The sequence below is a fragment of the Canis aureus genome, chromosome 27 (assembly GCF_053574225.1).
Source record: "Canis aureus isolate CA01 chromosome 27, VMU_Caureus_v.1.0, whole genome shotgun sequence".
NCBI lineage: Eukaryota > Metazoa > Chordata > Mammalia > Carnivora > Canidae > Canis > Canis aureus.
The window spans coordinates 13,789,537-13,815,344 of NC_135637.1; the positions used below are offsets into that span (position 1 = coordinate 13,789,537).

Genomic DNA, 25,808 nt, shown 5'->3' on the forward strand with positions numbered 1-25,808 from the left:
ATGTGCAGATCTTAAAGTGCACAGTTTAAGAAGTATATATATTTATATATATATATTTTTTAAATCTTTTTTTTCTTTTTAATTTTTTTTAAAATTTTTTATTTATTTATGATAGGCACACAGAGAGAGAGAGAGAGAGAGGCAGAGACACAGGCAGAGGGAGAAGCAGGCTCCATGCACCGGAAGCCCGACGTGGGATTCGATCCGGGGTCTCCAGGATCGCGCCCTGGACCAAAGGCAGGCGCCAAACCGCTGCGCCACCCAGGGATCCCTATTTATATATATTTAACATAGAACCATACATTATACACTTTCCTGCAACTTGCCTTTTCTCACTGAGCACTACATCTTGGACAACCCTCCCCAGACCCTATCTATCCCATTCTTTCAATGGCTGCATAGCATTCTGTCATTGTGACTATATGATCATTTATTTCCCCAAACCTCTATTGATGGACATTTGGGTTGTGTCCAATTCTTTTGCTGCTACAAACAATGCAGTATATCCTTGTACATCTATCTTTGTGTCCTTGTGGGGGAATTTTTTATAGGTGGATTGTTATTGATGTCTATGCACGATCGATTGAGAATGCTTCATGTAGAATGTTCAAGAGATGTAATCTCTGCTCTCAGAAGGGCGCAGCAAGGCAAACACCATCTTGCTCATGTTTCCTCTCATTTATGGTCCTGACCAAGGACCTCAGCTTTCACGTTAACCCCACCCAAAGGTGAGGAATTGGGGACAAAGCCTACTCAGTTTCCTCCCCCATCTTTCAGGTACCCTGGTGAAATCCTACCCCCTGAAGCAGAGTAGCTCTGGGGCTTGCATTTATCAATGGAACACTAACTCTGTGCTATGCTTTTTGGGCTCTGGATACTATGGTGAGTGTGATGGAGATGGCCCCACTCTCCTGTGGCTGACATTCTAGTGGAAGAGGCAACAAAGGAAGCAAATGAATAATGCAGAAAAGCCACTTTTCACTACATCTTGAAGCCTCACTTAGCTAACAGCAGAGAATAGCAGGGGATGGATCCTTTGCTGCCCTATCTTATGAATAGCCCTACAACTCCAATTGGAATGGGGAAATTTATCTTTGGTAGATTGTATATTTTTTCTGTGTCTTGTCCAATCTGTGGAGAAGTATGTTCCTCTCTCTTTGAAGACCCACAGAAGCCCTGGGAATAATGATTTCACAGAAATAAAGCCTGGATTTTGTGGATGCAGCAAAGTATTGTAGAAAGCACATGATTAGGGGTTAGAGAAGCCTGGGTTAGAATCCAAGAGATGGTTAATTAAGTAATGGTCCTCAAACATTCCTGAAACCTGGGAATATATAACTTACATGGCAAAAGGGACTTTGCAGATGCCATTAAGCTAAGGATTTTGAGGTGGGAAGATAACATGGGTTTTTCTGGGGATGAAGGTGGGATGTAATCACAAGGGAGGCAGGAAGGTCAAAGTTAGTAGTAGATGTGACTATGGGAACGGAGGCAGGAGTGGAGACCTGAGCCCAAGAAGGCAGGCAGTCTCTAGAAGCTGGAAGAGGCAAGAAGATTCTATCCTAGAACCTACAGAATAAACACAGCCCTGATCACCTATTTGAACACCTGAACTTCAGGACAGTAAGATAAATTTCTGTTGTCTTAATTCACTAAATTTGTGGTAACTTGTTGGCAGCAATAGGAAAATAATATACCAGCCCTGATGTTTACTACTTTGTGACTCCAGACAAGCAATTAATCTCTCTAAGTCTCAGTTTATCATCTGTAAAATGAGCTTAATGATACCTCTTCTGTGAGTTTTTAAAAAATGATTGGAGATAAATATTTCAAGTGCCAATCTCAGTGTTTGGAGCATAATAAGTGTCAAGTAAATAAACAGAAGGTATTATATTGTTGTTATTGTTGATGATGATAATTTAGTTCCTCTGCATTATAAAAGATTTGAGACACCTTGTAAGAATACAAACCATGTTCTAATGGCAAAATAGAAATCGAGATTCAAGGTCACCAAAAAAAATAAGTAAAGGCAGAAATTCAGTTTAGAAAAAGACTACACATGTGTAGGCATTATGGCTTTAGGAAGTTGCTCCATTTGAGCTTCAGCTTTGACACTGAGCTTCCTGGCTGCCAAAGTGAAAAGGAAGATATATAGAGTCTTACACTTTTAATCAGAGAGAGAGAAGAATTCAATTGCTAAGAAGAGTTTTGCTTTCCAAGAAGAGAAAATATAAGAAATCTCCAATAACTAGTTAATGTGCCTAGTACAACCAACTAATTATTTGATTATTTTAATCTTTTTCCATTTGCTAATCTAGTTATTTTTAACCCTGGCTTCCCACCAAAATCCTTGGGACCTTTTAAAAGTATGTAAAAGTTTGTACACCAAACTGATTACAGTCTGAATCTCTGGGAGTGGAGCTGGACATCAGCATTTTAAAAAGTTTCCCAGGTGGCTCTGGTGGCAGCCAGAGTAGAGACAACTGCACCCAAGGATTAGCTACCTGGAGGTGGAAATCAGGTCTGTCTTGTTTATAGCTCTGTCACCAGTGCCTCTCCCAGTGCCGGGCACCTAGTAGATGCTCCATGTACATTTTAAAATATTTTTTTTTGTACAGGTAAACCATTCACCTGATTTTAAAAATGTCAAAAGGTATGCAGTGGAATGTCTTCTTCCTTACCTATCCTCTGTCTACAAGCTTTCACTTTCCACCGGTCCTCCAGTATAGATTACCATTGTTACAGTTTTTTTCCAGGATACCTTTAGATAAAAATAAGTAAAATTGGGTGTTTGCATGTGTGTGTTTATGTAATGTTAGTTTAATTATTGGTCCCATTCTCTACAGTTCTCTGGTGGTATTACATATCCATACTCTTGCCATGACCTCATGGTGGATAGAATGTTCTTCTTCACCCCTTGATTTTGGACTTGGTGATATAATTTGTTTTGGACAGTGGGATGTTAGTTGACAAGACATAAGAGTCTCAAAAGGTTTTTTGTGTCATTACCCTTCCTCTCTTGTGCTCCATGATTCACCATGAGAGGAGTGTGCCGAGGTTTAACTATTGTCCCTTTCAGCCTGGCTCTTGAATGAAGAATGTGGAATAGAGTCCGCAAGCTCTGGACCTTGCAGCCTAATGCAGAGTCACCCTGCTGAGCCCAGTTGAGATCAACAGAACCCCAAGTCTGAGAGCATGAGAGTGAACAATTACTTTTTAAACTTTTGAGGTAGTTTGTTAGGCAGCATTAGCCTAATGCGGGCATGCCATATCCATGCTCCTCTGTGCCTTATTATTTGCCATTCTATCATAGAGATCTTTCTATATCAGTGAATAGAGAGACATCTCATTCTTTAAAAAAATCTACATAGAATGTCATTGCTTAGATTATTATTTATTTAAAGCATCTAGATTATTCCCAATATTTTGCTCTTAGAAGTCTGCAGTGAATAACATTGTATGTACATCAATTTGCACAAGTCCAAACATCTCTGTAGGATAAATTCCCAGAAGGGAAATTGCTGTGTCAAAGAATATCTGCTTTCATAATTTTGATAGATATCATCCAATTATGCACCATAGGAACACTCCTACCGGAAATGCTTGAGAATACCTATTCCTCCACAACCTTGCCAACAAAATGTGTTATTAACCTTTTGGATTTTTGCCAATCTGATGGGGAAAATGGTCTCTCAGTATAGCTTTAATAAACATTTCTCTTTTTTGAGTGAAATGGAGCATCTTTTCAAATGCTTGAGAGTCATTTGTGTTTTATTTTCTATGAACTGTGTATTCATTAACTTTTAACCATTTTTCTATTAGACTGACTTTTTTCTTACCAATTCCCTCAATACATATTTGCTGAATAAATGAATGAATAAAATAAAAGGAATTTAGAAAGAGAGCACTGAATACCATGGTTCTACATCTCAAATGAAACCCAGCAGAAGCAAGAATAGATTTGGCATGGTGTGGTTGTTCATCGTGTCCTTTGATAAAAAGCCCAGGATCTCACATTTAAATGCCACTCCTGATGGACAGCTCTGCAAGAGGCTGAAGTAACGAGGTCGGGGTCGAGGTCAAAGTAAGCAGCCTTCTGGAGCAAAGAGCTGAGAATGTCCAGAGGGCTCTGGCCATCCTTAGCAGGACATTCTGTGGGAGTGGACCAGGCTGGGATGGGATGCTCCCTGGGGCCCAGAAGACCTTACTTGTTCTCTGAAATGGGTGGTCAGGGGTGGATCCATGTGCTTTAGACATTAAACAAGCAGGTTAGCAGGTGGCAGATGGACATCCTAGCTATGTAAGGAGGCAAATCTGTGCAGAAGGTGTAGTAGTCCCTTCTAGGACCTGTGCACCTGCCTTCCTTTCTGGCCAGAGTGGGCTTAGCAGCACTTCATAATATTCTCATGGTCTGAGAGACATTAGTTGTTGCACCATCCTTGCTATTGTCATTCCTGCTGTGGCAGCTGCTCTGGTTCCTTATATTTCTTATATCCACTGAGGCATGAGGCATTGTGAAGTCCAGGTGATACTCACCTCTGTGAAATCAAGGTGTGGGGGGAGTTGACATCCCATGAGAGCTGGTGGGTATATTATTTCTGGCTCCAGATGGATGATTCAGAGGTACAGCCTCTCTGAAGACTTCTGAGCAACCAACCTGTTGCCAGCTTCATAATACACTCCATTTACTTGTGTTGCTTCTTTCCCTGGGGTCGCACTTCCCAGTACACGTACACCTTTGCCTCATGCTCTGCCTTCTAAGGATCTCCAGCTAAGACAGAAGATACAGTCATTTCCATCCAGAGGTCGTGGTTTTTCTAAACTGTATACAGAGCATCTAGATCCTAAAAGCAAAATGGCTGCTGGTATAACTACAAGAAAAGTTTAAGAGAAAGATTTTGTTACTCGTTGAGCACATAGTAGGTGCTAACTCTATGCTAAAAGTTTCACACATGCTCTGTCACTTAATTTCCACAATATCCCTGTGAAGTATAACCGCTGTCCTTTTTACCAATAAAGGGACTGAGACTTTGGATGTTTATGTTAGTGGATGATGGAGGTGGGCCCTTAACCCCATTCTGCTCCACCCCAAACCAGTGCTTGTGGGATTTGAGTCACACAAAATGCTGGAATGCATTTGAAAAAATGCCTTAAGAGAGGAAGTCTCATAAATGTATCTAGCTGACCCTTTATAGACTCACTCTTCTGTTTCATGGAAGTAAGAAGTTATTAGCAAGCATATATACTTAACAGATGTGCTTTCCAAGTTCTTCCATATTTGATATTCTCTACTAGTCATGGGCAAAAATACTGCTGACAAACAGCAGGAACCAAGCCTCAGAGGAGCTGGAGGCTTGCCAAAAGCCATTGAACTTGTGGCCACTGGAAACAGGCTTGGGGCCTTGGTGACCTCGTTTATCTAGAGCTCACCCTGTTTTCCAGTGAGCATGAATGTGAGATTCTTGTTGCTAACTTGGAAATTATTTTGGAAAAATGCAGTAGTGAGAATTTTTTTTAAAAAAAAGCAAAAAGTAAAAGATAAAGACTTATGTCTCCTTGTTTTTTTTTTTTTTTTTTACAAAATGTAAGTCTTTTCCATTTACCAGAATGTGTGTGTCTGTGTGTGTCTCTTTCCTTTTAGAGTTATTCTATGAATATTCTAGTGTACATATCTATGCAGGACATGACACAAAGCCCTCTGATGGCAGCTCACTGTCCCACAGTGGCTCGGAGGTGGTTTCATCTCAGCCCACGTCAGTAACATCTCTCGTTTGACCAGTACTTGTTGCATGGTATGGATGGACTATAAGTCATTTGGCTGATCCTCCACTGGGAGCAGTTGGATTGTCTTCTGCCTCCTGTTGTGCATTTGTAATTAGAGTATGGCTTGATGGATGAGAAGATAGGAAAGCAAAGGACTTGTCCAAGGTCAGGAAGCTTTTGGTGGCAGAGCTGAGATTTAAACTTAGGTCTCCTGACCCCTCCATAATGTTGCAGGGGCTTTGGGGCATGACACTAAACCCTATGGACCAGTTTGGTGGGATGGGTGCAGACAACCTCCCTGTTTCTGGGTGCTGTCTCATCTGGCCATTCTCTTAATTCTCTAGCAGGGTCATAGTCACCAGTGACCTTCCTCCAGTGTCCCTTATGTCCCTCTGCTCCACACCAGCAGACTCTCAGCAAGCCCCAGGATACCTCCCACCAATGACAGGTAAGTCATTGATCAGCCTTGAGAATCAGCTGAGAGCAGGATCTATTTAAAGAAGCACATGTTTCCAGGTGCTGAGTCATGTTGGGCTGGACCGGGAGGCTCAAGTCCAGGCAGCATGGACGTTCATGGGACAGCAGCCACTGCAGCCTGGGTCAGTTATCCTATGGAGGCTAAGCTGAAATGCTACATTTAATGAGATGAAACACAGTATCTTGAGCCCCCCCCCCCCATTAGCTTCTAGATTTTATTTATTTATTCATGAGAGACACACAAAGAGAGAGGCAGAGACACAGGCAGAGGGAGAAGCAGGTTCCACGCAGGGAGTCTGATGTGGGACTTGATCCTGGGACTCCAGGATCACACCCTGAGCCAAAGGCAGGCACTAAACCACTGAGCCACCCAGGCATCCCAGTTTCTAGATTTTTAAAATTTTTTTGTATATATATATATATATATATATATATATATATATTTTTTTTTTTTATGATAGTCACAGAGAGAGAGAGAGAGAGAGAGAGAGGCAGAGACATAGGCAGAGGGAGAAGCAGGCTCCATGCACCGGGAGCCTGATGTGGGATTCGATCCTGGGTCTCCAGGATCGCGCCCTGGGCCAAAGGCAGGCGCCAAACCGCTGCGCCACCCAGGGATCCCTGTATATTTTTTATTGGAATTCAATTTGCCAACATATAGTATAACACCCAGTGCTGTAATCTAATGTAATCTAATTTAATTTGCTATTATGTTGTTGAATGCTTACTACATGCTAGGTGCCATGACATGGGATTCCTACATATTGCTGTATTTATCTCTCCCCTATACCCTGCAGGATAGCTATTAATCCCATTTCACAAGCAGTGACACAGAGGCTCAGAGAGGCTAGTCAGCTTGCCCAAGGTCACAGTGGGAATCAGGTTGTGGCTTTGACACTTATGTGCCATGTAATCTCTCTGAGCCCGGTTTTCTCCATGTGAGTCAGGTTCTTGGAACTCTGAGACAAGAGAGGGGTGTTCGAGGAAGGCTTACCACAAGAGGCAGGATTTCAGGGGCCTTGGGAGTATGACCATTTCCTCTATTCATCAATAGAGGGTTAGTGTGTGTGTGTGTGTGTGTGTGTGTGTGTGTGTGTGTTTGCGTGCACATACTAGCACGTGCATGCACATTCCGAATATGAGAGAATGAGGTGAGTAGGCAATGAGTGGACTTCAGAATCTACTCCCATCTACCTTCTCCAGAATAAAAAGCAAATATGCCTCTGCAGGCTTCTCTGGTGTGGAGAATCTGCAGTGGGATGTCAAGTTGTGGTACCTTCCAGGAGGCAGTCACAGACATGGAAAAAGTGGTGTCATCCAGGAAAGACAGGGCATTTTGTGAAAGATGGGGTCAGTGGCAGCCTGCTGCTCCTTCTCCCTGCATTTCAAGTTCCGTGTCCTTTGACAAGGGTTCTACTTGTCTTGTATTCCTCAGCAGAGCCAGGCAGCCCCCAAGCCCACAAGGACGTAAGTGAGTAAAAAGGCTGTTTGCCATGCACACCTGTGACCCACAGCCATGCCCTCCGTGGGGCTGTCTTCCAAAATGAGACCTGGGGCAGAGCCATTTACAGCTTGGTTATAGACTCCATCTTGACCTTCTGACTTCCTTTCCTGTTTACTTTTCTCATTCCACCTGTGAACCAATTGACTGCTCAGCAAAATGTTTCAAGTATGTGGACTCAGCAGTCACACTGCTTGAATTCAAGTTCTAGCTTTGCCGCTTCCAAACTGTGTGACCTTAGGCAAGTGATTCCACCTGTCAGAGCCTTACTTTCATTATCAATAAAATATGGGGGACATTCATAACACTGGCTTCATAGAGTGGTATGTGGATTCCATGAAAAAAAATCTATGTAAACACAGTGCCATATCTGGCACATCATTAATAATAAATATTCACTATTATTATTATTGGTTATAGTTTTCCCTGTTTTGCTTCCTCTTCCCCCAGCTGGATGGGAAGCCCCTGAGGGAAGGAACCACCTCTTCTGTACTTGCCCCAGACAGGCCACAATCCTGAGGTGCTAGGAACTCTTGCTGATTATTTGAGGGAAGAGTAGAAAGTTGTAGAAGCTCTGGAATCTGTGAAGGAAGTTTAGGGTCCTTTGCTGAGGGTTCAAGGCTTTCTAGGTCCACATCCACTTTCCCAGATTCACCTTCTGCCCCATTCTTTTTACAAATTTCTACCCTCTAGGCACATCCAACTGTCTGTGGTTCCTTGAGTCTGTTCTCCTGGCAAGCCCTACTTCCTCTGCCTTTCCCCATCTTATCAGTCAAGGCCTTTTTAATTGCAAGCAACAGAAACCCAACATAAAGAGGCTGAAGCAAAGAAAAAACTTGTATTTGTTGAAATAACTGAATAATTGATGGCCTCAGGAATGGCTGGATCCCAGAACTCAAATGATACCATCAGGACTTTCTATTTCTCTCAGATCACTTTTCCTTGGTGTTGGCTTCATTCTTCAGTACGTTCATGCTTGCTAGTGGCAAGGTGTCCACCCACAGCCCAGGCTCACCCTCCAGGTATTCTAACAACATCAGGAGAAAGTGAACAACTTCCCACGAAGGATCCTGGGAGGGTCCAGAGTTGCCTCGCATTGGATGGGTCTGGTCATGTGCCCACACCCTGCCTAATTGTTGTGGCCAGGAAAATGGAATGTGCTGATTGGCTAGACTTGGGTCATGTGCTCATCCCATGGGCAACCAGAGGGACTGAGCTGGATTAAAGGTCATTCCCCTGGGGAATGTCGGATAGAGCAGGTGAAAACAACAGATGTCTCCCCCACATGGCAGACCCTTCTTATCCTTTGAGATGAAGCGTGAAGTCATCTTAGTGAAGTGACTCCAGACCCGCGGCTACTTCCAGGTTGAGTCATATGTCATCTCCACTATCAGCCCACAGTTAATACAATTACAAATAACTCTCTCTCAGGGGAGGGGCTGGGTACTATTAGTGTTGTAGGTTCTGGACACCTGGCTTAGTGGGCATTTAAGAAATGTTCACTGAGTGAGTGAATGAATGAATTGATGAAGCCAGAGCAGACCAAAGTCCCTCAGCCCTCAGATCCATTGCTTTCCCCTCCCTGTTCTGTTAACATGGGGAGGGGGGATGGGAGGGCCTTTGGGCTGCATTTCTTGGGATCCCTAGGTTTTGCCTAGGGGCAGCCATTGGGAGACTGGCTATTGGAGGAGGGTGGAAGAGAGAACTTGGGGCATTTATTCCCAACCTCTCTTCACCTGGAGAGCATCCCCCCTGTCCCCTCTGCCCCCCACTGCCCCGCATGGCTGCATGTCCTCTACAGGCAATCTTTTGGAACTCATTGGCAAGAACTATGGCTGGGCTTCATTGCAATGGAAGACCTCTGATGTCTTCTCAGATGCCTCCCCGTGCATGTGCCTCTTGCTCTTCCCTCCATGCCTTTCTGTTTCTTTTTCTCTGTATACACAGATGCCACCTTACCCCTGGCACTTAGCCTCCCCAAATGCCAGCTGTGTTTCCCAAGCCTACCCAAAAGGCAGCAGATCATAGAATGGTCAAGAGCCCAGCCTTGGAAAGATTGCCTGGTTTTAAGTCTTAGCTCTGCCACTACTGACTGGGCAGCCACAAGTCCCTGCAACCCATTTTCCTCATCTGCAAGTGGAGTATAATAATAGCATCTGCCTCTTAGTGGTGTTGTGGAGTAAATGAGTTAATACAGGTGAAGTGCTTATAATACCTGCCTGGCACGTAGTAAGTACTCAGTAAACTTTAGTGTTAGTGATTGTTACATGACTTTCTAGCTCACCTCCTGGCTTGGGTAGTGCCCAGAAGCAGACCTGAGACAAAGATTGATGTGAAAGGCTTTATTAGGAAGTGTTCCTTGGGGAAACTGGGAAGGGTTAGGATTGAGAGGGAAGGCTGTAGGTGGAGCAGGGTTAATAAGAAAGAGCCAAGGGGAATGGGTAACATCTGGAGTATATAGATGCTCCTCAGCAAATGTCTGTTGGAGGAAAGCTCTCTACCCAGCACTGTGCCATCTTCCTAGTAATGCCGAGATGGTAAAGATAGGAATACCATAGCCTCTTCTTTGATGTAATACTGGGATAACAGTTTCCCCAACTGCCCTGGGAGCTTTTTTTTTTTTTTTTTTTTTAAAGATTTACTTATTTATTTATGAGAGAGAGGGGGTGGGGGGACAGAGAGAGAAGCAGGCTCCATGCCGGGAACCCAACGCAGGATTCAATCCCGGGATTCCAGGATCGTGCCCGGGGCCAAAGGCAGGCGCCAAACGGCTAAGCGACCCAGGGATCCCCTGCCCTGGGAACTTTTTAAGGGCAGGGACCACATCTTGGTGATGCCTCTGTTCACATAGATTCTTGCACATGGTCAGGGCTCAGTAATTGCTTGTTGAGCCGCACTGATGTTTGTGAATTTGGCAGTTGGGGAAGGCGACACTGTTGTATTCCCCTCCCTCCCTTCATCCCCACCTTCAAGGTCTCACCTTCACCAGGGGAACTCACTCTATTTTATCTGACTCCAGCCAGAATGAGAAGGCCCCAGTGGTGCCACAAGGACATGCTAAAGTGGACCCCAGCTGAAAAGGAGGTTGTGACATCTGAATTTCGGTGATGGCTTCGCCCAAACTCTATGAAATCAGGGCCTCTGTTTCCCCAGTCCAATGAAGGGCCTGACTAAAGTCCATCATTCATTCAGTAAGGTGATTAACAAAGTAGTCAAATTGGCGAGCCTTGGAGCCAGACTTCTGAGTTCAGTCTCCGGTCTTCCCCTCTCCTGGCTATTCTTGGGCAACTTACTTGACCTCTCTGAACTGCAGTTTCCCTGTCAGAAACCTGGGCATGATAATGATGGTATTTTCTTTATAGGGCTTTTGTGGGGATTTAATAAGATATTGTAACATTTACTTCAGCCTTAAAAAGGAATGCATGGAGGAGCCTTGAAAACATGATGCTCAGTGAAAGAAGCCAGAGATGAAAGATCAGATATTGTCTAATCCCATTTATATGGCATGTCCAAAATAAGCAAATCCATAGGAACAGAAAATAGATAGTGGTTGCCAGAGGTGGGAGGGAGAGAGAATGGGGAGTGACTGCTAATGGGTACAGGGTTTCTTTCTGGGGTGATGAAAATGCTTGGGAATTAGAGAGTGTTGTTGATGGCACAACCTTGTAAATATGTTAAAAACAATCAAACTGTATATTTGACAATGGTGAATTTTGTGGTATGTGGATTATATCTCAGTTAAGATAAATAAAACTGGAAGATATAGTATGTAAAGTCTCCAGCTCACAGTAAATACTCAGTGAACCATCATCTTTCCCCTGGATTGTTTCAGTGACTTCCTAACTGGTCTTTCCACCTCTTCCCTTGATCTCCACCAGAGTATCCAGTGCTGTGTGTGTTCATGTCACTCCTGCTCTCTGAACTCTTCTGTGGCTCCCATTCTCTTAGTAAAAGCCCAGGTCATTACAATGGCCTACAGTGCCCTACACCATCTGGCTCCTGGCTTCCTCTCTCATATCTTCTGGGATTTTTCCCTTGCTCTCGCTTCAGCCATTATTAGCCTTTTGCTACTCCCTAAACATATGCCAGGTATGTCCCTACCTCAGAACCTTTGCACTTGCCACTCCCTCTGCCTGGAACAAACTTCTCTTAGATATCTGCTGGGCTTACTGTTTTGCCTCCTTCAGGTGTTTGCTCAAATGTCACTTTCTGAGACCATCCCTGACTCCTCTATGTATTTCACATCAAAACCTCCTACCTGGGATCCCTGGGTGGCGCAGCGGTTTAGTGCCTGCCTTTGGCCCAGGGCGCGATCCTGGAGACCCGGGATCGAATCCCACGTCATGCTCCCGGTGCATGGAGCCTGCTTCTCCCTCTGCCTGTGTCTCTGCCTCCCTCTCTCTCTCTCTCTCTCTCTGTGACTATCATAAATAAATAAAAATTAAAAAAAAAAAACCTCCTACCTGATACTCCTTGTTCACCTGCCCAGATTATTGTAGCACTTATGTTTATTGCCAGGATATCTGTTCCACAAAGGCAGAATTTTTATGCATCTTATTCACTGTTTATTTCCAGTGCCTAGAACACTGCCTGGCACAGTTGGTACTCAATACTTTTTGGTTGAATAAATAAATGTTAGCTCTTGCTATAATTTATAATAAACTTTTTGAGACCCTTAATCTTTTTTATTTTCCTTTCATGAAAGTCTCTTGCAGATTTCAACCTGACATCTCTTTGAGGCTTCTTTCTTCCTTCCATCTTATCCCTATTGGGTGTTGGGTTTTGAGGTAAACATTGTCCTTGTGGTATAATTATGAAGTTGCTCTAGAAAACAGTTTCATCTCACTTTGAAGTTACATCTCACTTTTTAAAAAGGCATCAGAGCTCCCTTCTGAATTCTTCATTGTAATGAAATTAGTTTCCTAAAGCTGATGTGGAAGCTAATTTGTGTATTGCTGTCAGTTGTAAGGCTTTGAAATTAATTGTCTTAGCTAACCTTGTTGAGATCTAACCATGTTACGTTTAGTGCATGAAAACATTATCTCCTCATTGGTGTCTGGTGGGATGCGAGTCCTGCCCTTTTCTCCCCTGAGCAGAGTGTAATTTTTGCTCGTTTCAAAATTACACTGCGTGGTAGTGGGAAGAACTGAATGTTAGTGGAGAACTGAGTGGTAGTGGGAAGAACTCTTGGGTTGCAAGGCAGATTTTAGAACTCAGATTCTAGAAGCAGCCCTGAAGTTGACTGATTATATAGCCTGAAGTTAGGCTGTTCTCTCTGAACAGTTGGGAGCGGGTATGTCCTCAAACTGCTTTTAATTACACAAGTAATACAGAAATAGCTTTTTATAAAAAAATATAAGTTTACAAACAAAGCTAATATCCCCTTTGACCATGATTCTTCTGTGCTTCTGGGTATCCCGTCATTTGTTAGATGTTCATATTTCCAGATAATTATCTGTGCATTTGTGTATAAATATATATATATATATTATTGTATGAATGTGCATTTTACATAATTGTGTAATACTATAACATCATAACCACAACTTGCTTTTTCCACCTAAACATGTTAGGAATTTTAATGTGTCAGTACATATATGTTTCTTATATTTTTAAATAGTTTGTGCTATTTCTCTGAGTCAGCTTGAGCTGCCATAACAAAATACTATTGACTGGGGAAGGGGGCTTAAACAACAGACATTTCTATTTCATTATTCTGGAGACTAGGAAGACCAAGATCAAGATCCTGGCTGATTTGGTTCTGGGTGAGGGCCTCTTTCTGGTTTCTCTCTGTGTCCTCAAATGGAAGAAAAAGAGAGAGAGAAAGAGAGAGAAAACTCTTACAAGGCCATTAATTTCATCTTGGGGGTCCCACCCTCGTGACCTTGTTTAAACTACTTGTCTCGGGGATCCCTGGGTGGCGCAGCGGTTTGGCGCCTGCCTTTGGCCTAGGGCGCGATCCTGGAGACCCAGGATCGAATCCCACATCAGGCTCCCGGTGCATGGAGCCTGCTTCTCCCTCTGCCTGTGTCTCTGCCTCTCTCTCTCTCTCTGTGGTGATCATAAATAAATAAATAAATAAAAAAAATAAACTACTTGTCTCCCAAAGCCCTCCTCATAATGCCATCACTTTGGGTGTCAGGGCTCCAACCTGTGAATTTGGCAGATGTAGAGGGGTATAGGAGAAGGCACAAACATCCAGTTGATAATAGTATTCTATAATACAAATGTGTCATTACTTAGTCGTTTTCTTACTGATGAATATTTAAACTATTTTCAGCTTTTCCCTGTTATAAACCATGCTGTAATGAATATCCTCATTTCAGGCCTCTTCTCCCAGTAGACATAGAGAAATGAAGGGGCCATGTCATAGTCTACCATTCTTAAAGTGAGGGAACCGAACAAGTTAAACTTGAAATTATTTCCAGTATAACCTAGGTATAATTGGGGTCCCATGTGGCCTAATCTTTGTTCACATCAATTCAAGGAAACAACAATTTGGCAGAAAAATGTAACTGGACACAGTTCTATTTTTGACTTGTTTGCTCAGGGAAACTCCAAAGGTTGTGGTGTCATGGGGGTTAGTCGAGGGTCAAGGGTGGGAGTACGTTCCTTATCATGAATTAGTTTGTTTGGTTTTCAGGTGTAATTCTGAGTCTTTTGATTTTAGGTAAGTGGTGTTTATCCTTTTTGAGGTTGATAAATCAGTTTTATTTCTTTCTTGTTTTTAATTACACACATACACATAGATAAAAGGTGCATGTGGTTACAAGTTAAAAGAGTAGAAAGGGGTATAAAGTTAAAAATCTCCCTCCCACACCTGTTCCCTAGGTCTCTTGCCAGAGATATTTGCTACTTTCAGGCCCTTACAGATCCCCTTGTCTGTTAAAGCAAATTGGCTTAAACACAAATGGCAGCATACCGCACATAGTTTGGACACTTGTCTCCTTACTTTTTAAACTATGTGAAAATTCACACATATACAGAAGTAGAGGAGTATAGTAAATCCCTCTGTACTCATCATTCAGCTTAACAATTATCAGCCTATTGCCCTTGCTTTGTCAGCTATATCATACATGTCGGACCTTCTTCCATTTTAATTCATAATAACCTGCCTTATTTATTTTCATGGTTGTTTAGACTTCTGTAAGGATATCTCATAATTCATTTTATCAGTGTCCTATTGAGCATTTATATTGTTTGCAGCCTGATGTCACGACAAACAATGCCACAGTGAATATTCCCCTGCATCCATCTTTGGGCATATGTGTGAATAAATATGTAAGAAGTTCCTGGAAGTGGAATTGCTGAGTCAAAGGCATATGCATCTAAAATATTGATAAGGAGGGCCAAATGGCCCACTAATGGATTTGCATTAATTCTTGCTCCCACTAATAGTATATGAGAGTGCTCATTTCCCCACATGCTCATCAACATAATGTGTTATCACATTTTTTTAATCTTTAAAATACTCTCATAATTACAGAGAACAAACCTGTAGTTGTCAGAGGGGAGGGAGTAGCAGAATGGGCAAAATGGGTAAAGGGGAGTGGGAGGCATGGGCTTCCAGTGATGGAATGAGAAAGTCACGGGGATGAAAGGCATAGCACAGGGAATATCGTCAGTGGTATTGTAATAGCATTGCATGGTGACAAACAGTGGCTACACTTGTGGTGAGCACAGTATGACGTACAGAGTTGTCGAATCGCAGTGTTGCATTACCTGAGGCTAATGTAACACTGTATGTCAACTATACTTCCATGAAAATAAAGAAAAAGAGTAAAAACAAATATAATAGTAAAAAACAATACTGTCTTCTAGTTATGTCTTTAGTGTTGTTTTTCACACCAAGAAGTGAGATCTATAATGAGTTATCAAGTCAGTTTCATGGGTAGAAATCAGCATGGATCAAAATCTATCAGAGAACATCACCCATGGTAAGCCTGCATGTTGTTTTGTGGAACTTTTGCTTCAGTCACATGTCTGTGTGCATGTGTGTAGAATTGGATTGTGATATAAAATGTAGTTCTTACTGTGGGTCTTAGGTTAAAGTCTGAAAAACACTGCTCTGTGGTGATGGCAGTACTTTCTAGAATGATCTTCTTTGACTCTAAATAAAGGAAGCCCCCACCCATCCCCATCCTCTCTTGCTGGCAGTTACCCTTTCCCTCCATCTCTGGTGCTGTCCTCTCAGAAAAATGTGATGCAAACCCTCTTTAGCTCTCTGCATCCCAGCTTCCAGTCCTGCCCCATTTCCTGTCAGATGTTAGCTGGTATAGACAGACTTCTTGGAGGGCTTGGGAAGCTGGTACAGCTGCTGACTTCACTTCACAAAGGGGACCTGCTCACACTCAGGGCACTCAGTAGTCCTCATGGTAAGGGGCTGTCCTGCACATCCAGGGCATTCAGAATCCTTAGCCTGACACCGAACACCAGGAGTGTTCTCCTAATCATTGCAAAAGGGAAAATTCCTCTTCCCTGATTTTCTGAGGCTCGCTCCCCTCTTGCTTCCACAGCTGTACCACCTGCAATCTAAATGCCCACTGTCCTTCCCGCCTCTGAGCCTTCTGAAGCACGATTTCCTCTGGAACACTGGACACCACATTCATACCCCTACTCTGCCCCCCACTGCATGGCCATGTCCTCTCATCCTTAAGGTTTTAGTATGGCACATCTCAGGAGGCCTCCCGATCTCGGAAGCCCTTCCCTCCTATCGCTATCCACAGCCGCAGTGACATTCTAGTTCTCATGTATTCTCTGTATGTGACCTGGTTGTCCCATCCACTTGTGTATCCCCAGGGTAGTGTCTAATATCTAGAAGGCACTCCACAGATATTTCTAGAAGAAATGATTTATATGTGTTTTCATTTAGTCTCAGAAGAGGCACTGATGGACCAGTGACCATTTTCTGAGGGTACTAAATAATCCTTCTCCCTGTGGTGACAGGCTCTTTGCCATCTGTGAAGTGATAGTCTGAGGAGATTCTGATGAATTGTCCTAGGCAGGCAAATCCACCAGGGGCCTGGCAGGGACAGAGGAACACTCAACCCAGAAAATCTGCAGAGTATGAAAGGGCTATTTTCAAAGATGTACGTGGGGTTTAGGGAATCTGTCAGATTGGGCATCAGACTGGGGACTTGAACCAGCAGGAGAATGTTGCCACCTCTGGGTATTAAGGGGCGAGGAGAGAGAGAAGTTATGCAGATTTTGAGAGAGAAAGTTGTGGAGACAACCGCCTGATGGAGCTGTGTGGCATTTGGCCAAGAGAGTGACCAACCTTTGGTGACCCTGCAGGGAGGGGGCATGGGAATAAAGACCACAACCTCTCTCTCCCCTCATGCTCTGATCTTCTGTCAGAGTGTCCATTGGTAAACCCAGTGGGCAAGGGAGCCAGTGATGCAGGGTCTACACATCAGCTCCTATGTGCCCAGGGCCTACTGAGCAGGGTAGACAAGGATGAATAATACAAGATGACTGGGACTGTGATTTATCTCAAGGGACAGTAATTATATGCCTTTGAGAGGCCGTGGAGTGAAGTAGTTAAGAGTGTGAGTGCCAGAGCTACAGTCCTTGGGTTTAAATCCCGCCTCTTCCAGCCCTTAGGTGTATCGCGTCTCTGTGCCTCAGTTTCCTTATTTGTGAAGTAGGAATACTAGTGGTGCCCCCTACTTATGTGGGGACTTATGTGGGCATTGAATCTGTTATATAACATGTCAACTACTTAGATTAGTGGGTGACACATGGTAAGTGCTCAATCATTGTTAGCTCTTACTGTCATTTAGGACATTATTTTCCTAGCTTTGTACAGAGATTTAGAGGGAGGAGAAAATGAATAAGACCTTTTGTTGAGGGATGGGGCTTTGCAGAAGCAAAAGGAAGTAAAATATAATGACAGTGGAATTGGTTCCCTGGTGTGAAAAAGATCTCCCTTTTCTTTTCCATTATGAGACCTGACCCCAGCTTTGAAATTTGACTGCTAGCACAAATTGAGTTTATTTATTTTTTCTCACATTTGGCACTGTCATCTTTTTTTTAATAATCTATAGGCTGATGGAACATATTTGAACAGAGAGATTAAATGAGTTTTCATTCGCTACCTTGAAATGTTTTAATCCCCTGAAGAGAAAGATTAAAGCTCTTTACAGCAGGTAGATAGGGGTGTATTTTTCAAAAAAATTGAAGTTGGTATTCAGCATTCCACAGAATCTTCCTTCATTTCCTGGCATCAGTGGATGGATGTCCATTTTGTTGTCCACATCACCACTAGGTCACAGTGAAAGGAAAGGTGGGGTAGGGGGATGGCTGAGGCTGCTAGAAAGGAAAATCAAGGAAAAAAATATGCGTTGAAAGGCACAGAGTGGGGAAGGGATATTGAGATATACAAAGCATGCCTGACAAAGGAAAATGACAAGCTGTGAAAAAATATATATCTCTATCTTGGTAGATAGATAGATGATAGATGATGATAGATAGATGATAGATAGATAGATAGATAGATAGATAGATAGATAGATAGATAGAGATAGAGATGTAGAGACAGATATATAGATATAGATAAAGATATTTTGTATTAAAAACTTCTAATCAGGACAGAGTTTGGAATGAACAAAGAACTTTCTCAGGCATGAGAGACAAGTTCTCAGACTGTCACTGACATACAAAGTGTTATGATGATGAAATGTGAACAAAATATTTATGAAGAGGGAACACTAAGCCTTATTTAGCTGGCAATGTCCTGGACACTTCTGAGAGCACCGAGATGAGAGTCTGGAGAACTGGCTTCTCCCTCTAGGACTCCCTCTCTGGTTTGTTACCCTTCTAAGACACTGAGCTTCTCAGTCTTGTCTCCTGATCATAATATTTCCACTGCTTACCTTGCAAGGTTTGAGTTGGTAGAGTGAAAACACAGTTGTATAAGGAACATAGTATATGTTTAAAATGTAATAATAAGTAAGTGATAAATATCTATTTATACAGTGTGCCAGGGTGATTACTTTGAAAGGTAGAGAAAAAAACAATGCTAGATGTGTAAGACAGTTGGGAGGGGTTAGAATTAAACTATTCTAAGGCATTTTCTTGGAGGAGGGTAGAGAAGTAGATTCATTTTAGATGAAATCACATATGCATGTAAAAAAATAGAAGGTAACCACTGAAAGAATGGGAAGAAAATACAATGTTGTACAAGCGCTGACAATACAGATTCTATCTTTGGCCCTCCATCTTTTTTCATGTTTGCTCTATGACCTCCCTCCGGGCTTTGTGTTCTGGGTTCCTTGGAGATTAGAAATACCCACCGAGGCTGGAATTGGGGGAAACTTGTTTTGGCCTCACATGAATCTGTTGGAGATAACATCCTTTCCCTTTCCTGATGCACAGTGGTGCCACAAGACCTAATCAAGGGTTAATGTAAGTCAGGTGCATATAAGCCCTTTGAGATGCATGCAAGCCCTTTGATCTCACTACAACACCTTTTTGCATGTCCCCTTACTCTATAAAATCTGTGGACTAAGGTCTGGATTTTGCAGAGAATGACTGTGCGGCTGGTGGTTCCTTTTCCACCCTATGTCCTGACATGTCAGTAAGTTACTTTGAATAAAACTTTTGTACACTGTATGGAGTCACTTCTTTCATTTTCTGGTCTCAAAGGGCCTTCTCAGTTTGAAAGACACTTTTTTAATCTTTACCCCCACTTCTAACAAATGTTTCTGCTAGCAATGGGAGAAATAGAATACCAGGGAAGGCATTAGAGAGCCATGCAAAAAGCAGGGTAAACAAAGAGCATGAAATAAGATGGTAGAGGGAAATTCAAATGTATCAGTAATCATAATAAATATACATGGTCTAAACTTGTGAATTAAAAGGTAGGGATCAAAGGTGGGGTATGGGCAGATCCCAGCTATATAGAACACATAACAACAGAGAAAAGTTGAAGTGAAACCTATTCCTTTATCCAAGGGCAGATTGTAATTGTGTTAAATATATCTTTTTTCAGGTTCTGAATTTCCTCTTTTCTCTATGGACTTTATAATAAGGTAGGGATTGAGTTAAATTGGTTGTGGAGTAATCAAGAGCAGCAGAGAAAAGAAATGAAATGGACATTAAATTTTTATTATTTTTAAAGATGTTATTTATTTATTTATTTGAGAGAGAGAGAGAGAGGAGGAGGAGGAGCAGAGGAAGAAGGACAAGCGGACTCTACACTGAGCACAGAGCCCCATATGTGGTGTGGTCCCACAGCCCTGAGATCATGACCTGAGCCAAAATCAAGAGTCAGGCACTTAATTGACTGAGCCACCCAGGTGCATTTGCTGAGACTGGTACTATGCTGGGTAATTTTGAAAGAGAATAAACTCAGGATAGAAATGTACATTCTGGTATAGCCTATTAGTCAAATGCTCAGGTTGTCATGTCAGACAGACCTAGATTTTGTTTCCAACTCATTTTTTCATTCATTTACTCACTTAGCTAATATTTGTTTAACGCCTACTATGAGCTAAAAAATTTGCTAGGAAGTCACTTTAATCTCTCTCTGTCTTAGGTTCCTCGTTGTATCAGTCTATTTTGACAATAATGATACATAAGAAACAACCACAAAACCTCGGTGGCACATAATAATAAACATTTATTATTGTTCACTAGTCTGTGCGTTGCCTGGGTAGACATGACATAGTGGACAGAGCATGGTTAATTTTTCTGAGCTTGCTTATGGGCCGTGAGTCTGTGGGAGCTGGCTGGGCAAGGGTAGCCTTGTCTGGGCTCAGTTCTGTCTCGGGTGGCTCGGGGGCCTCTTATCTTCCAGCAGGCTAGTTTGGACTTATTACTGAACAGAAGTTCAAGAGAGGAGATAAAAGTTGCAAGGCCCTCTTGAAGTCCAGAATCTTGGCATTCTGTTGGTCAAAGCAAGACACAGGCCAACCTGATTCGAGGGGCAGAGAAATTGACTTCATGTCTTGAAGGACAGAACTGCAAAATCACATTGCTATGTAAAGTCACATTGCAAAGGCTGTGGGTACAGGAAAAGGAAGAATTAGGGTCATTTTTGCAACCAATCTACCACAATCATGTTGTTATGCAGAGATAATATTAGCACCTACTTCTTAGAGTTAACTGTAAGAATTCAGTGAGATCGGGATCCCTGGGTGGCTCGATAGTTTAGCCCCTGCCTTCAGCCCAGGGCGTGATCCTGGAGTCCCGGGATCGAATCCCACATAGGGCTTCCTGGGATTGAATCCTGCAACGGGCTCCCTGCATGGAGACTGCTTCTCCCTCTGCCTGTGTCTCTGCCTCTCTCTCTCTCTTTCTCTGTGTCTCTCATGAATAAATAAAATCTTAAAAAAAAAAAGAAGAATTCAGTGAGATCATCATATAAAGCAGTGATTTTGAACCAGACTTGCAGAAGGTGCTCAGCAAATAATAGCCATTATCGCCGCTGCTATTGCTGTGATCATTAAGGCTGTTGTTCTTATTATTATTGATTTGAGTCTTCCTCATCCCTGGGCTTCTGCTCAGTGCAGTTCAGAGGTTCAAATCTCCTAGTAAGCTTTGCTCCTGCATGCGGATTGCTTTTCCCCTTAATAAAGGAGCAAGTTGGTTGATGGAAAACTTCCTTGATTTTGCAAACACAGATGCCACTGTGTGTTAGCATCCTTTGGCCATTAGCTGTCAAAGCAGCCAGGGCAGAGATCTATTTAAAGAACACGTAGGTGCCTTTGCTTTTTGCCATCAAAACCGTGCCAGGAATGGAGATACATCTGAAAGAGGGGCAGAAGGGTCCTGATAGAAGACAGACCTTCCGTTTGCCATTTGCATTACTCAAGAAAGGGGAATTAATTGCATAGTGAAGTCAGGGCTCCTTATGTTAATTAATGATGCCTCCAGTTAAACATTAATGGTTTATTATATTTTTATTTCCAAAGGAGAGAGATTGAGCCTTGAGTTAGAAATGTCGCACAGTCCACAGTTTTGCTAAACTCTATAGTCCTGTTCATTGCACCTCAGCAGGCTGGGTGCTCTTATGTTTAGCTAAGAGAAAAAGAATTATTGAGTCTTGGCTTTGTTGGGTTTCTTATCTGTTGCCAAGCAAAGAGTGGCCAAGATGTTTTTCACTATGTAGGATAAACCTCAACAGTAGTTGATATTATGGGCCTGATATCAGTCTGCTGTCCAAATGGGAGAATTTGCCAAAATAATCCATTTAGAGAGAAGAGGAGAACTAATTTATTGATAGAAATCCTCACAAATTTTAATTTTTTAAAAGAAGGGAAACACCTTCTTCTGAATTTCATACCAAAACAGGAGAAGAACCAGAGATGAAATGTGTTTATGATTCATCACAAAACAGATTTTATTTCTCTTATTTTTAGAAGTAGCTGTCTAGGTACTGGGTTCTGTCGAACGAGAGAGGGATTATATTTGGAAATCCTAATTGTGGAGAGGCTTTCTTTAAAAAGCAGCCTAAAGCCAAACTGGCTCCCACTGATGCTTCTTTGGTTATTTCTTTTTTCTCTTTAATCCTTCTGACACTCTGAAAGTAGTTCACACATTGAATTAAAAGAATCCATTTTGTCAATCCTTGATGTTTACTTGACTTTGTAGTTCTTCTCCAGAAGCCACAATCTCTGGTCCTCACTTTGAAGAATTGTGTCAGGAAAATTATAGACTTTTTTTTGTTTAAGTTGGAACACTCTAATAGGCTGAAGGGGAAAAAAAAGGAATGTATTGACATACATTATGGACAAGTGTTAGAGCTTCAGGCATGGCTGGATCCAGATGCTAAAATAATGGTATCAGTTTCTCACATCCCTTTCTCTTTTGCATAGATTTCAGTCTCAGGCCGGAGGGCAGCAAAGATCCTCTTCAGCAGCACCAGGCTTACATTCTATCAGCTTAGCAGCAGTAAAAGAAATATCTCCTTTCTAAAAACAGTAGCAAAGTTTCAGATAGGAATCCATTGGCTTGCATCAGGTCACATGCCCTTCTGTGTCCCAAACATTGGCATTGTGGCCAATCCAATGATCAGGCTTGGACATGAAGGTGTGTTTTACTCAAAGGATAATCAAAAACAAGGAGATGTATGCTGATTGAGCAAAAGTAATAGATGGTTTCTGGGATAATGTTCTGGTCTGAGTCCTCCCAATAGGCAGACACCAAGACAGGATTAAGTGTGCAAGAATTTAATTAGGGGAAACACCCGTGGGAGAAAATAGGAAGAATGCCAGGAAGGCATGGAGAGCCATAAGACCCCGAATGAAGGGAAGAAGGAGGGAAGGATGGGTGGGGGCGTCTTAGACTCCCCTATAGTCTAAAGAAGCCTCCACAAAGTGTCATGAGTCCTCCAGCCACTGCCAGAGAAGGGCCTGTCTCCCTGGATCAGGCCTGTTTTAGTATCCTGCTGCGCTCAGTCATTGGCTGGGAGCAGCCCATGGGAAGTGTGGCCTCATTTGCACTGATGGATTTGAGAATGTAGCAGCTGGGCCCCTTGGTTAATTAAGCTTCTTGTAGCTGGAGGTCTGCAAGGCATTCTCATGGCTGCCCACTGATAATAACTCAGAGTTATGAAGTACACCATAGATTAAAAGATGCTGTAATAGTTCTCAACTTAGTTGATCCCTATTATGCAAACAGTATTATTATCACCTTCTCCCATTCTATAGATGGGGAAGGCAAGTCAGGACGGGGAATGCAAGGCAGGATGAGTGCTTATGATTTGTCCAAGATTGCTTCACTAATCAGGGAAGAGTTTGGACTCAGAGCCTGACTGTTACCTCCCTACCTGTCATACCCCCTCTGCACAGGGTTGACTAGCATCCCTCAAAATTTATGTCCACCTGGAACCTCAGAATGGAAACTTATTTAGAAAGAGGATCTTTACAGATGGAATTAGTTAGGTTAAGATGGGGTCATACTGGATTAGGGTGGTGTGCTTAGATATGACTGGTGTCCTTATGAGAATAAGAAATGAAGACACAGACACAGAAGAGATTGGGGGACCAAGCCATATGATGATGGGGCAGAGACTGGAGTGGTACAGCCATGAGCCAAGGGATGCTGAGGTCTGTTGCCAACCACCAGAAGCTAGGAGCAAGGCATGGAACAGATTCCTTCCTACAGCCTTTAAGAGAGAGACTGGCCCTCTTGAGACATCTTGATTTCGGACTTATAGTCTCCAGAACTGTGAGGGAATAAATCTGTTGTTCTAGCAATCCAGTTGCTGGTAATTTATCATGGCAGCCCCAGGAAATGGACACACCCTCATAAAAAAGCCTGCTGCCCCTCTGGTTCTCTGTCTTATGAGACCCTGCCCTATACCCTGCTCCATGGAGACTACTAAACCAACGGATCAAAGCCACAGAGCCTGTGTTCAGATAGTAGAGGCACAGAAATGGTAGCCAAGAAGAATCAGATCATATGCAAGTCCAAGGAAAGTGGCTGGAAAAGAGACATAGTTATGTCAACATCATGGACCCCCTGATATGAAGTGATGAGAAGGGCTTTCACCTCTGTGGGAGTCTTCTCCCAAATCCATAGCTCCAATCTAATCCTGAGAATCATCAGACAAGCCCGTGGGAAGGCAGGACATTCCACAAAATACCTGACCAGTACTCCTCAAAATTGTCAAAGTCATGGACTAAGGAAAGACTGAGAAACTGTCACAGATTGGAGGACACCAAGAGACATGACAGCTAAAGGCAATGTCAGAGCCTAGAACAACCAAAATGGATATTAGTGAAATCAATGGAAGTCAGTTAACAGTATTGTACCAATGCTAATTTCTTGGTTTTGACAAAGATACCATGGTAATACATGATGTTAACATTAGGGGAGGGCAGCCCCGGTGGCTCAGCGGTTTAGCGCCACCTTCAGCCCAGGGCGTGATCCTGGAGACCTGGGAGCCTGCTTCTCCCTCTGCCTGTGTCTCTGCCTCTTTCTGTGTGTCTCTCATGAATAAATAAATAAAATCTTTGAAAAAAAAAAAAACATTAGGAGAGAAGATGAACAAAGGGCATATGGAGGCTCACAGCTTTTCTATAAACCTGAAGTCATTACAAAATAAAAAAATGTATTTAAAAAGAGAGACAAGGGCAGCCCTGGTGGCACAGCCGTTTAGTGCCACCTGCAGCCCGGGGTGTGATCCTGGAGACCCTGGATCGAGTCCCACATCGGGCTTCCTGCGTGGAGCCTGCTTCTCCCTCTGCCTGTGTCTCTGCCTCTCTCTCGCTCTCTCTGAATGAATAAATAAATAAATCTTTAAAAAATAAAAATAAAAATAAAAAGAGAGACAAGAGATAGGTAAGCAGAGCAAAGAAATACCCTGGAGCTACTTGGAGACTGGGAGAAAACTTGGTGTATGATGGACCTCTTCCACATCATATGAGATCTGGCTACATTTCATGTCTTGTTTTTGGATACATCTGTCCATCCATCCATCCTTCCATCCACCCTCCATGTACCCACACAGCCATCCATTCATCCAACAAATTTTTGTTGAACACCTATCGTATATTAGACACTATTCTAGGTACTGGGATATAACTGTGACAGATGATTAGGTGTCTGCTCTCATGGAACTTATATTGTAGTAAGAGAAACAGACTCTATTTGAATTAATAATAAATCATCAGAGGGATCCCAGGTGGCTCAGCAGTTTAGCGCCTGCCTTCTGCCCAGGGCATGATCCTGGAGTCCTGGGATCGAGTCCCACATCAGGCTCCCTGCATGGAGCCTGCTTCTCCCTCTGCCTGTGTCTCTGCCTCTCTCTCTCTCTCTCTTTAATGAGTAAACAAATAAAATCTTTTTAAAAATTTAAAAAAGCTCCCTCTTTAAAAAAAAAAAAAACATCAGGTGTTAATAAGTCCTATGCAGAAATTTAAAATTTAAAATTGGCAATGAGGTGATCAGAGAAGACCTCTCTGAGGAGGCACCTAAGCTAGGACATGAAGGACAAGTGAGCCCACTGTGCAAAGAACTGGAGGAAGTGCAGTCCAGGCAGAAGGAACGGCTGGTGCAAAGGCCCTGAGGTGAGAATAAGCCTACGTGCTTGATGAACAGAGCAAAGGCTTGAGGCTGG

The 25,808-nt window shown here is 42.8% G+C and overlaps 1 protein-coding gene across 2 annotated transcripts in view; it reads left to right on the forward strand.

Annotated features, from left to right (window-relative positions):
- The window catches only part of RPH3A (rabphilin 3A), a 267,775-nt gene that overhangs the window by 130,698 nt on the left and 111,269 nt on the right, over positions 1-25,808 (forward strand). Inside the window, exon 1 of one of the 2 annotated variants that reach the window (XM_077875709.1) lies at positions 6,187-6,211. The exons of the other annotated variant lie outside the window; for it this stretch is intronic. The gene's annotated coding sequence lies outside the window, so the exon portion shown is untranslated. Of the gene's footprint in view, positions 1-6,186; positions 6,212-25,808 lie in introns of those variants that run through there. 2 annotated transcript variants of the gene reach the window in all.